General features: G+C 38.1%; 1 pseudogene; it reads right to left on the bottom strand.

Moving 5' to 3' along the window:
- Positions 1–1,472: 1,472 nt before the first annotated feature.
- Positions 1,473–11,823, bottom strand: LOC109206756 (annotated as a pseudogene).
- Between the last annotated feature and the right edge of the window lie 2,398 nt (positions 11,824–14,221).

Below are 14,221 nucleotides of genomic sequence, written 5' to 3' on the forward strand. Positions count from 1 at the left end.
TAAACATTAACCCATTAAGAATTTTTATACTTATACTTTTTACCCCTATGTATATAAAGTAATATTTAAGTCATGCTGGAGTGCACCTTGAATATCACAAAAGAAATGATTATTCTGCTTAATCAGTCTACCGATATCATCAATTTTGTGGCAACAGAGTGGTGGTGATTTAGCCTAAGCCTTCATAGAACAAGATACGTATATTGTGATGCCATTGTGCATCATTTTTTATTTTTTTTGCTATCAAGATCTGGTAAGTAATTGATGTAGAGTGCATATGCTTAAGCCACCATCTTGAACTATATGATCAACAAAAGAAGTTGATCATCATTGCCATCTAAGAGAGAAAAAAAGAGGTTTATTTTACAAGAAGTGTCTGCTGAGGTTGAGAAGCTTATATCTCTCTGTACATAAATTTGTTATTAGCAATATTTCTAAAACCAACTGGATTATATAAATGCTCGACTAGAGAGAGGCGACCACTGAGCAGATGCAATGCTTTACTAATAATTTTCCCTTATTCTAATTCTCAACTTCTTTTTTTATTGTTCATATAATTTAGCCGATAAACTGCCCGATAATCGCTAATCAGATAGTAATTCGCCCGATATATAATTGGATAGCTAGCGGACTACTACATTTATAAATCGATAACCGATAAGTCAAACCGTTAATATAAATTTCCGCCAAATCCGCCCGATAAGCACCCCTAATTTGTGCAACTCTCCTCTAAAGAAAGGGCTGAGCAAGAGGACGCCAAATGTTGCCTTGTCCCCCTCTAAGGGGCTAGCCAGCTCAGGCCCATTGTTGGGGGGAGTCGTTTCCAGGCCAACCTTTAGGGGTTGTTTGGTAAGATGTATAAGAATAGTTTTGAATAAGGTGTATTAGTAATGTTAGGATTAATTATGGTGTATTAGTAATGTTAGGATTAATTATGGTGTATTAGTAATGTTAGGATTAATTATGTTGACATTAATTCTTATCGACTGTTGATTTGATGTATTAAAAATAATATGCATTGTACAATTGTTTAAAAAAAATACTTGCTTACAAAAATACCCTCTGACGGCTTGGAAACGGTTTTAGGTGGTCAGTTCTGTCTTTATACATGCTTATCCATATATTAAAATTCATGGTTGGCTATGTATAAAAATAGTACTGAATAGGGAGTATAACTAATACATGTATACATAGATTGAAAAACACTACCAAACAAAGGATTAATAAAACCAAAGCTAATACATGTATTATTTTTCCCAAATACATCCTACCAAACTACACTTTACTGGGTTGGACCAGGTTGGTTGTGGACTGAGCCGATGCTGTTCATTGTTGCTTACAATTACCAATGAAGATTTTGAATATTGAGGCTAATGCATCTGGCAAATTACGTTGATGGACAATAAGTACATAACTGGCTATCGGTGTTCTAGAAAACCAGAGTCCCACAAAATTACAAGGATATCGTCGCACTAGTCCAAATTTAAATCTTTCATTCTCTGCTGACAGACAACCACAGAGGCCCAAGAAATATAGACAAAGAATTCACTGAAATCATCATATGTATATTTTGTACAGTCATAAAATTGAAAAAATGCCTATATATACAAGATCGACTAAGGTAAAAAATTTATGGCTTCCTCAAAGCAGACGCTGCACCCATGACAGCAGCTAATACAAGGCCCAAACCAGCACCAAGTGAAGCACCAACTGCCGCAGCATTCAGAGAATTGGCCTTTGCCTGAGAATCTTGAAGTGCACCTGCAGCAACTGCTCTCTCCCGAGCCAATTCCACAAAAAGCCTATCTCTGGCAAACTCCTAGACACAACAAAACCACCACATTTGTGTCATGAACCGAGGGGGGGTTAAGAAAATCTATTTTCCACTTCAACTCCTTACCTGCAAAGCAGCTTCTTCATGGCTCCTAAGTACGCGATGGACAAGCTCACACAAAGCAGATAAACCATCAACGGGGAGAATAGATGCTTTCTTCTGGAAAGGTCTCCGGACAAGTTCAAGTGGAGCAAAAATTAGCTTTTGGGCACCATTCATTCCCTCGTGATCTTTCCCTTCTGTATACCAAGATTGAGGAACACCAGCGGCACTGGGCATAACATAAGGAAATGAGTTTATAACCTCTGTTGTGCTAGGAGATGCTTGATATGCCTTCAGAGCAGCACTAATAGCTGCCTTTTGCTGGTGTGCGCTAACAGAAAACTTGTTTGTTATGGCAAGTACCCAAGGTATTCCAAGAGATTTTGCCTCGTTTAGGAGAAGGGATATGGCAGGTTGTGGCTGTGAAGCATTTGAGTCGTTGTAGCGAGGAATTCTATGAGATAGATTATGCACAAGTATAACAAAATCAGTTTTCTTACTGAGATCGCGAATTCCTTTCCATAGTTCATCCCTGAAATGTGTTTCCTCCATGGTCAGATTCTATAAAACAAAATAGAGGGTCAATTTTGAGCACTTAAAAAAACCAAATAAATCCAAGCAATGATAAATAAAGCTACCAAATGAGTACATGACCATCCATGGAGAAAGACAAAGTGAGAAGTGACAATTTTAAGCAGTTCTTAACGAACTTCCATTCAAGACACTTGCTAAGAAAATTTAGCCAAAACATCTAAGAAAGATTGCTCTCTTCCCCCTTCTCCAAAACCTTGCTGCAATAAGATGCCTGCTTCGAATATGGGAAGATGTATGATGTCTTCTGTTTCACCATGTATGTTTTTCCAGTAAAATGGCACCCAAGATATAACTTGCAAGTGAGGGAAAAAAATGCAAAATCGAAGTTTCATATGACAGGAACGGTGAGCATACATAAATAGACTGAGAGAAATGTTTCTCCTAAAAAAGAACTCAACTCAAAGTTACACCAACACTTCTCATAAACTTGGATTTTCTTCTCTTTTTTTAGAAGGACTAAGATCATCCTCTCTTTTCTCAAAGGTTTATTATTACTATTGTTTTGTGTTTTTGGTAACCGAGAAATCCCTGAAGTTCGGCTTGTGCACCGTTCGAGACTAGGTAAATAAAGTGCCCCTCTATCCTTCTACACTTGAACACTAGGCTTTTGTCTGGGGCAGACTTCGAAACCGTGACGTGCGCGTAATACAAACATCATGAGTTGGGCTTACCACTATTGGGGCCAAAGGTTTACTATATTATTCTAACAGTCTCTCCAGATTTTTCATTGATCAGGGTTAACTTTTGTGCACGAATCTGTTCCCCTTGACAGAGTTCACAGTTCCGAACAATTGACAGCAAAATTACTTCCTCCGACCCCAGATATGTAACCTAATTTAACATGCACACTGATCAAGAGTAAAATGGTAGAATAAATTTATTCAGTAAGTTCGGTAGAGTAAAGTTTAAAATACACTTAGAAATGTAAAGATAGTGAAGTTAACTTGAAAGATGTCCCATCAAATTCAAAAAAAATACATAGTTGTATTTGTTTTAGGAATTTTGGAGAGAGAAAAACTTGCCACTTAAGGAAATGGGTCACCTCTTTTGGGAAGGAGGAAGTGAGTCACATCCCAATCAGGTAAAAAGCTAATGACGGGATCTTAAAAAAGAATTAGCAACACAACATTTGGAAGGTATATGAATCTTCCATATTCAAAGCACCACCAAGAGAAGAGAGATGAAGCAGACGAGTTAAAGGAACCTGCAGATTAACTCCAGCTGAATCAGAATAGCACAAGCCGCAGGCAATTCCCTCTTGAACATCATTGTCCGGATGATTTTCAATACTCTCAATGCGAGCACTTCGGCCTCGATCCAGAATTGCCTTTAAAAGAGAGGTTTTACCAGAGCCCTACATGATTCACAAGTATTAACTACAGAGATATCTAAAAAATCATCGTCTCAAGTCTAATTTAAAACCAATCATACCTCAAGGCCAATTAACCTAACCCTATGGGTTCTTAGATTAACCTCTTTCCAGACGGTAGAAAAATCAGTTGTACAGTATATGACGAAATCATCTAAACCATCTGGGAGAATGAAATTCCCCTCTTCTATCTTGGTCACATTTTGCTTCAATTTCGTATCAACGTAGGATGAATCAGTTGAAGAAAACATAGGTATATCCTCCACCATGTGGTGCTTAGGGGGTCGTCTCAATGGAGCTCCAACTAGTACTCGCATATATTGAACTTCTGGTTGTTCTCCAGGATCTGGTGAGTGAGCTGGGGGCGAAGGAAAAGACTCCACGGAGGTTGAACACCTAAATTTAAGTTTAAATATAAATATAATCTCACTGAAACTGACATATAACGTCATCTCCTCAGTGTTAAAGGCATTCATCAGGTAAGCAATTCTTATTACCAAAATAACTTACTAACTTCTCTGGTAATCACAACTTATAATATCCACTTAACACGTCGTTGGGGAAGGCCAGAAGAAAACCGACTGATTCAGGAGCATGATCAAACAGAGAACTACTAAAGAGTATAAATAGTTACTTATTGGAACCTCCAGTTACTTTGGATCTTTTTTATTGGCAATCAAGAGTGACCTTGTAGGAGCCAATGGTCTACCAAAGTGATCAATGGATAAAGTCTCATTTTCAACAATCATTCAATCAACTGAAAACATGATAAACACTCCGGCATAAAGTCCAATTGCAGAGAACAAGTTTTAATAACAATTACAGGACAGGAACGACAAAGAACAAATGCCCTACTACATTCATATTCAAGAAGTAAAGAAGACATTTTGGCTCTTGGCAAAGGAAACTTCTACACAGCTCTTACACATAACAAGATATGATATTACACATGAATGCCCCTCTCTGATAGAACCCATGATGACCTATGTTATTGTATTAAACTGATGCATTTTTCAGTTTCCCATTGAAAACTAACCTAGAAAAAAATCAAATTCTCTAAAATAAAACTCATCACTAAGATACTACAAGTATGCTTTTCAGGTAGGAATCTTGGACAAAGAAACTATAAAACATTGCACATTTTCAGCATTAAACAATGTTTTAATAATAAAAGTTGAGACTTGCCACAGGACTCATGCATGGGCAAGGAATCCTACAAATGCCCCAAACTGATCATAGGGCTCAAGTCTCATGCAACTAATGCCTCAATAGGTGTAATGTTTGCCCAATGCATGCTTTACTGCTAGGGCTGACCATATGTAACACTTTATGCCCCTATAACAGAACATTTTCTTTTAATTATTTGATAATAACTATATAATATGTTGTTCCCCAATTAGAATTTGGGACTTTGAAGATCATTTACATATATTATTATGCCTAGAGAGTCAACTCAAATTTTTAAAGCTTTTAAATTTTACACAATTTTAATGGGCATTCTGTAATATTTCATATTTGAATATATTCTCATTTATGTCTATCTTAATTCTTAATAATACAAAAACAATCATAGGACATACATCCCATGGATTAGAGCAAACATCCTATGTATACCCCGCCCTACGCCTCCACCTTTTAACATTGTTTATACTTTATACTCAAAAACTTTTCCTAGAAGACCCGCTCCATATAGAGAATCGATCCAAAAGGCCAGGAAAACAAGCCACTTAAAACTTTCACACAAAGCACCAGAACACAAATATAAATTGAAAAACATATGTTAATCCAAGAGGATTAGCTTCAGTGTGTCAAGATCCATTGAAAGGTAAACAGCTACTTCACAAAATAAAAGTTAATTCTTCATAAATCAACAATCAGATAAAAGCTATAGAAGGAAATCAGTATAATAAAATGGCCAAAATAAGTTTTGAAAAAATGTGTAATCATGGATTTTATAGCGGGATAAAGGGAATACCAACGACCATTTACTCGAGCTTCAACAAGTGTACACAGATGTAACTCAAAACCAGATATGTCAACTTTCAAAGGATCTGTATTCTTCCCACAAGGAATACCACTCCATCCGAGTGGAACAAGTGAAGTGGCAGTACGGATGACAGGGGACTCCACAATGTGCTCTAGATCAACAGTCCCACCAACAGAAATGCCTAACCATTTCTGTTACTGTGGGAATTGCTGCATTTGTTCAATCCCAAGGAAAGGTATTGTGTCATCACTCATGCAAAGTTCATAGATTCTGTAAATAAAAATAGATATAAGGTAACCATCAAAAATCATATTGCACTAAGTTAATTAGAAAGAAAAATAAATAAATAGATACTAATACAAAAATATACAACAACAAAGAAAAAAAAAGATACATCCAACCACAACATATTTTTATAAGGTTTTAGAAAAGAAAGGATGAATGGGTATCCGAAGAAATTTACTTCAACATGTTAAAACATACAATTAAACAAGAAGAGTATATCTGCCAACAAGTTTGCACATATTGTATTAAAGCAGTTTGTTTCATCAGCGCCCTCAACTAAGGAAGACAGATGGAAAAGATATAAAAGCGGCCTTTTTCACTAAAATTGATTAGACTTTCTTGATACTCAAAGATATTCTTGCAATAAACTCATTATCTAATATTGCATAACTTTCCTAGTTTATGTTATCTGAAATCATCAAAAGGAGAATACCACTAGTATATTCATCTGAAACAAAGTATATTCTAATCCCTTGTACTATGACTGACAACTATCACATAGACAACAATAGACAAACAAGGACCACCACAAGTGAACATGGGGTATCAAGTGAGTTTAAGCGTTCAGGGAAAGTATTTTAAATATACATGAGCAGAGAAACTGCCACAACGTACAGTGAACTTTAAATGTAGAAGTAGTGAAAAGACCTGAAAAAGCTTGTTACTATTATTAACCTAATTTAGATAATCGTAAAGGTTTCTTTAACAAATCGGGTATGGATTCTAATTGCTCTGTGTGTGTGTGTATGTCACACTATAGCCACTAGATTATTCCTACAAAACATAAATTTAATATACTACATTTTGTGTTTGTAAAATGCAACGGAGACTTATACCACGGAGTTCAAGCAATAAGAAGTAATAACTTAGCAACCATTATTTTGAAGCATCTACTTAAAAAACTCTAATAAATTGACTACATATAATTTTCCAGTTTGATCAAGAAAAGTCACGATAATTATTTAATAAAAGAAATGAAATCATGCAAGGGAGCTTTACGAGTGCTGTGGACGATGCAATTCACCCACAGAATGTGACCACATAATTCTCACCAACTTTTAAATTCAAATGATATAACATGTTACCTTTGAAACCGGGATCTGTATGACTTCATTGAATGTGATTGAAACCTTTCCCTTACTTCAGCAAGTACAGATCTGACCTGAAAATGTCTTTGCCATAAGAAGCAACCAAAATGAGAAACTGCTAAAAGCCATCAAACATATCTTCTTACAGCATGACTGCCCAGACAGAAACGTTAAGCAGAGGGGGTTTTTCGCTTCATGCTTGTGGAGGGAGAAGTATAAATAGACAGTACACTGCCATTTGATGTTTGACTTCACTCATATTTCAACTGGTTTGAGAGACTTTAAACCTTTCCGCCTTTTCAAGAAGAGGATGTGAGGAGATGGCATCCACTGAATTTTTTAAACCCCAAGAACCTATCAAAAATTTGAAACTCAAAGAAAGGTAAATAGAACTCATACCGATGTCAATTTTGAGTATTCTGCACCAGAGAGGAACTCCACAGATGAATTTCCCAGGAGAAAAAGCTGTTGAAATCGCATATTTAGTACACACCAGATGTTACATATACAAGGTAAATAAGTCAAGAAATAAACTTGGCATTAGACCAGCCTATGCTGATATGGTAAGATAGAAAGAACTACATCTCAACTCAAAACTAGTAGGGGTCGATAATAAGAATCCCTCCATACATTCTGCTATATTTAGGGCCTATTTCATTACAATTCGGGTGAGTCGATTGTGTTTACAGCAAATTAAGGGTTCTCTAAAACTAGAAAGAGGTTTTCTAGATATCATACTTATCCGTTCTCGGACCTAATGTAAAAGTAACAACAACTGAGCTTAATCCTAACTAGTCGTATCGCCTATATGGATCATTTGCTTCTACTGTGTACTACTCTTAGTTAATTCAGCATTAGTTCGAAGAGATAGCAAGTCTTTTGAGACAACATATCTGATTTTAGATCTCTTTAATCCCCTTTTAGCACCTTCAATCACCATAGAGTCGCAAACCTACAAACTGGAGCACTAGAGGTCTACGCAGATCATGATCAAATCATACCATGCACCACCTTCCCTCAGTGTATCCCCTATGCGGCTATGCCTGCTACTAGCACCCTCCGTACCATTTCTAGTTATATCCATCTTGTATGACCTCACACACAGTGTTTTCTAGAGCAAAGTGCGCAAAAAGCGACAAGACACGTGGGCTTGTAGCGAAAAGCGTGAAGTGAAGCGCACATTTATGAAAAAATAAAAAAAATACTGTTTAGTATGATAATAATCATATTGCAATTGAATTAACTAATTTCAGCATCCAATATAAAGTAGTGTCAAATTAATCAAACTACTAAAAATTGAGATTCAAAGAACCGACCACTTCTCTTTTGGAAATTGTGTGTCATTGTTTGAAACGCACACTTCTCTAAAGCAATGTGCTTTACCCATGGAGCAATAAGCCCTCGCTTCGCATTGTTCACCATTAAGCGACAAATCAAAGACTTTTAATAACACTAACCGCATATCCACATTGTTCACCACTTTAAGCTACAAATCAAAGACTTTACTGCACATCCAACTTTATAGGCTTAGATCATCAAATCTTAACATCTACCTTTTTAGCGTCTTATGCTAACAAATTAGCATATATCTTGGAGACGCAAGACTGATGCAACCCTACCATATTTCCCTAACCTTAAAAAATGGTTATTTCCCTAACCTTAGAAAATGGAAGATTCACACAATCCAAAAGATAAAAGAGAGAAAAGAAAGTAAGAAATCAACACTAAATTACCACAACCAACACAAATAGCAAGTTTAAACCTTCCACGAGCAGAGAATTTATATTTGACCAAAACGAAAAGAGTACCCCATAAACTAGAACAAACAGAGTAACAGATTACGAGAAGGGAACAGAAGAATGAGGAAAAGAAAACCAAAAAGAAATAATAAGTTAATAGAAGTCATGTATCAGGAGTAAAAAAAAAAGGTATGCATAATAAGTCAGGCATGTAATAATTAGTAAAAAATAACGCACCAAATAGCAAAATAGATGGTATATCAACCTGCCCAAATGGTACATACGAGGGTAAGTACGGCATGCGGCGCCACCCCTTCTTGTCCCCATTATTGGTATTACTTTCCGCTACAGATTTACCCATTTTATCTTCACTGGAAATGTCTTCATCCGTAGGTAATGGTCGGAGAGAAATGCCATCAGAACCTTCTTGAATTTCAAGAGACTGAGGGGTATTAGTTATATCATTGACTGATGGCATTGAAACAGAATCAGTAGTAGGTGTCTCACGAGGTTCAACTTTCTTTCCTCTGTATCTATACAACTGCTTTCTAACACCCTCCAAAGGCACAAGCCTCGAAAGCCTCCAAAAGAAATTCTGCACTGGACCTACACCCAGCACCAGCTGCTCTCCTTCATTCTCTTTTGCTTTTTCAGTTTTCTGCTTCAGTAGCGACAACTCAGTAGATTTTGACGTAGATACTGAAGTTCCACCATCATAAGGTATTGGTAGAGACCGTCCATTATAGTGATGAAAATAAGCCGGAGATAAGATGCGGGGCACCAAATCTTCTGGAATGCAGTAGGTTTTGAAATAATGCTGCCAACCTTTTCCATTCACATACCTGGAGAGATAAATCATGTTAAAAGTCAGAAAATATATGTTTAAAAAAAGAATAACAAGAAAGATTAACTTCAAACTCACTCTCTCAATGCAGCATTTCCAACTGGTGGTTGGGAAAAGGTGATACACTTCACCTGAACTTTTTCTTTCTCTTTCGATGAAGCAGCAAAAACCCTCAGAATCGCAAGGGTTGCTAAGACTGCTACCTGTAAAGACAACACCTAAATCAACTTTTCCAAACAAAAAAAATGGAGACAGGTACAATGACACAAGAGCAAATGTCACGGCTAAAGAAAGCTCAAACTTACCGCTCAACCAAGTGAATGGCCACATAATACTAGTTTGCGTTTCTTTTTCTGGGCAAGCCTGTACAGCTCCAGAGCGGGTATGCCTTTAGCACGTGCCATGAAACCCTAAGGACAATAGCTGCCAAAATTCAAGGAGTGAAGAACGAAAACTGGAAACTAGAAGACACCATACATACAAACATATATGTATGCATATATATGTATATATGCATTTTACATACATTACACTATTATATATATATATATATATATATGTATATTATGTAGACACGCGATAATGACATGCAAATGAGAGTTCTAATACCCTATGTGCAGCAGGTTTTGGAGTCAGCTTCGTTGGCTTAGTCTTAGATTCAAAAAGTTTAGAGTGATTCTCTATGTTGCTCCTTTGAGTGTCCACCTGACCAGACTCCATAGGTTCAAGTCCATGAATATCTTCAGCAGCATCCTCATGGAATAAGGCACCTTGAAATATATTCACATCAGCTATGACATCCCTTCATAACCAAAAAAAGGCATAAAAGAAAATAGAAGTGTAAAGAACATATCTCACAAAAAATACAGACGTCATCTGAACTGAAAGAAACGTGCAAACTTACTTATATTGCTTGGTCCCAATAAAGGAAGCAAATAATGTATCTCCTGCTTCTGCCAAAGGATACCTATAAGAAAGAGAAAATGGAAATAAGAAAAGAAAAGCGCTGAGATGCAAGGGAAATAGTGTAGCTTCCATGTCAAAAAACCTTCCACATCAAACTAAGGCATTAAACCAAACATACGGCCAGAAGATGCAACAAAAAATAATTGCAAAGAGATGGTAATAGAACTTGAACCGAATTTTGAGCAATCAAATTCTGGTAAAGGAAAGCAGCTTCTTTCAGTTACCAGCTAAATTGAATAACACACCATAAACCATCACCCTTCCCCCTCCCTTACCTACTCAACAACCCACTGGTGTAGCAGGGCCACACAAAGTGGAAATGGAAGATTGCAAGCAGGTGTAAATGTCAAACAGGAGTGAGAAAAGATGGGGCCACGGAGATAAATTGAAATTCGATTTCATCTGTCTAGGAGGAATCTGAAATAAGATTGAAACATCAATTATGTCCTGATTTTACCATCACAGAAAGAGAGTGCAAAATATATTATGCCTACTTAGAGCACTCAGGGATGAACATGTTTTCATCATATCTTTAAGCAATGACATTACAACTTAGATGCACATCAAACATCTTCCAGGCATTATTGTCACAAAATTTCTCCTTGTTACTTCTCAGGAAACAGCCACAACAATCAAGTAAGACAGAAAACCATCTCCACTCTCCAGTAACCTATGCAACAAAGATTTGTTTGCATGACATCCACTACCAGTTCTCGTATCTAATGAATCCATTGAATGCCCAACTCTTGAACTTAATAAGCATTTTACAAATAAACGAACCACTTTATCCACAAGGTGTTCAATAATGGCACTGACCAGTCAATTCCAATTCAAAATACCACCAACATAGCAGAAACAAACATAATAACATAAATAAATAAATAAATGAAAATAACAAATGATGACAATGATCTAAAAGAACCTATGCGGAACATGATCTGAAGAAGGTTGAACACGCTCTAAGGAAACAACTTCTCCTCCAAAGTCGGCCTTAAATTTATTCACTGCCCGCGCCATTTCAGCTGCAGGTCTCTGGCATGAGAGGATGTCAGATTTTTTAAGCAAAAACAATGAGTCTATAACTACTTCAATATTTCCCATTTGAAAAAAATGAAAAAAAAAGCACTACCCCCTGTTTATTACCCTCATTAAGCCAGGCCATAGGCCCCTTGCATCTGTAGCCCCACCCCCCTCCCCCCACCCGCTCACCCACCCCAAATTGTGGCCTCTTACTATTGGTTAGATATATTCGTTTTAAACTTAGAGTTATCTTCATATTTGCAAATCTTACATGAAAGTGATTACAAATTTATCGGAGCTCAAATAGCAGGTAAGAAAGCTCCTTGAATACTTTCAGTATATGTCTAACTGATGTGTTATAGGCGTGTATGTCCACATGCCTTTGCTTCCCTTCATGATTAGTGTGAAGCTTTTATTTATCTTTAACTTGATTACATCAGCCACCTAAATGTGGTAAGCCTGAAATTAGGTGCGGCAGAGGTTAGACACTTAGACTCTCTTAGGCAGTGTTTTGAATAGCGTGCGGCGACAAATAACGACGAGAGTCCGCTTCACTGAGGCGAGAGGCGAGAAGGAAGCGCTCGCCTTTTTGATGTGAAGCGACAAGGTTTAAGCCTTAGCAATCTCAGTTTGCTGCTGCCAATCTCAGAGGGGCTCCTTCCCGTGTAGCCGGCCACAACCGTGTGGAGAGCCAAAGGTTGCTGGCCTATCGCTAACTCGAACAGGCACATGAAGAGCTTTTTTGCAAGGTTTAGCAGAATTGTGCTACGTCCAGCAGCTGCACCCGGTTGGCACTCACAAAGTGCCCCACGGAGCGGTACTCCTCTAATAACGCATTGATCCTTTCGGCCATCTGCCCTAACTGAAATAGGGATGAAGACTCGTGGAGAAATTCAGCTTTGATTTGACCCCAAGAGTTTGAATACTTCTATCCAGAATCTTCCTGTGAACCTGAAACATTAAGTCGTTCCCTCATGTTGTGTCACAAGTCTACAAGCCTCATGTTGAGAAAGAAAGATGAGTTCCAATTTGGCATGGAAGCGAAGGAAGCATTTCATGAAATCAAGGATGAGCCATATTCGCCTTTCGCCCAAAGATTTTTTACTATTCAACTTCATCAAACAAACTGGAGTAAGGCCAATTTTCTTTTCTGGGTATGGCCACATCCGTTGGTGCCATATTTTTCCTTACGTTAGGTGGGTTCCGTGGGTGTTGATTGGATTCAGACTGATTGTCATGTCCTTTCCTTGCGTTGACGAAGATTTTGACCTTGTTGGCCCAAAACGGTAGCATGGTCTTCTATTTATCGAGTAATTCTCCACCCGCGATCATCAGCTCCGCGGGACTTCTATATTTTTTTGCTCCTGTCAGTGTGTCTAGAGTGCTAAAAGAAATAGATATAGTTCAAAAGAAGGTGGTGAGACTTGTTAAGTCATCAAATGAACTTCTTAAAAATGAATCTTTTCTCATTGGGAGCTGGCTGTAATAGGACAGCAAGCATTTTGACCCCCAACGAGAAAGGAATGGGCATTTTCGGGGGGGGGGAGGTTTGGTTTCAAGTCCCTCGCATCAGGAAGAGGCAGTTGTCATTTGAAAGGAAAGGCCCTTTATATAGAGTTCGAACTCGCGACTTCTGGCGTGACAGACCAGCACTCTAACCAACTTAGTTATTTCCCCCTTTCGTCGCTACTTTGATTCAAAAGTAACCTACCGGCCTATTAGTTTACAAAGTCAACATCGGAGAGTATTCTTAACAGCTGTACTAATGTCGTTCGCCTTTGGTACTTCAGTAGGGCTTGCATACGAAGGACTTGCGGGGTGAACGGCATTCTGTTGTACTACTAACACTAGTTGTACTAGAGTAGTTTAGTAGCGCCTTTTGAATCAACGAGGCTCACCCTTTCCAAAAGGCAAACAGCCTGCTTTGCAAGCAAATATATAGCCCCCGCCCCTTTGAGTCGTTGCGAGCCGGAAAGCGTACCGGCTGTTTGAGTCACGGAAGGAACAAGCAACGGATTGATTAAGCGCTAACGCGCTCAAGCCTATAGCATTAGCCTCGCGCATCCTTTTTCTTGCTAGGTCTCTCGAGCCTTGCCTTTTTCCATGTCTCCCGAAGAAGATTAAGAGATGAAAGCGAATTCCCAATTATCTGACACTGGATCAGTAGAAAAACCTTTGTTATTACAATAGGAAATAGATGCGAAGCTATTCATTTATCCAGTTGAGACTGCAACAATTTCTTTTGCGGGAACCGAAACAAGAGCTTGAACAGGAGCTGCTGTCGATATTGGCAACGTTTTTAGGGAGCTCTTTGGGAGCGAAATGACTGACGCGCTAGGAGTGGTCTTTAACAGCCTGCTTTCGAGTCACTCGGTGAATTTACCAACCCTGTTCGACTTCATCGCTACGCCCCTTACCTCTTCATTGGGAGCAGGTTGACTACAGAGGGTTCC

Source organism: Nicotiana attenuata, unplaced genomic scaffold (genome assembly GCF_001879085.1).
Source record: "Nicotiana attenuata strain UT unplaced genomic scaffold, NIATTr2, whole genome shotgun sequence".
Lineage (NCBI taxonomy): Eukaryota > Viridiplantae > Streptophyta > Magnoliopsida > Solanales > Solanaceae > Nicotiana > Nicotiana attenuata.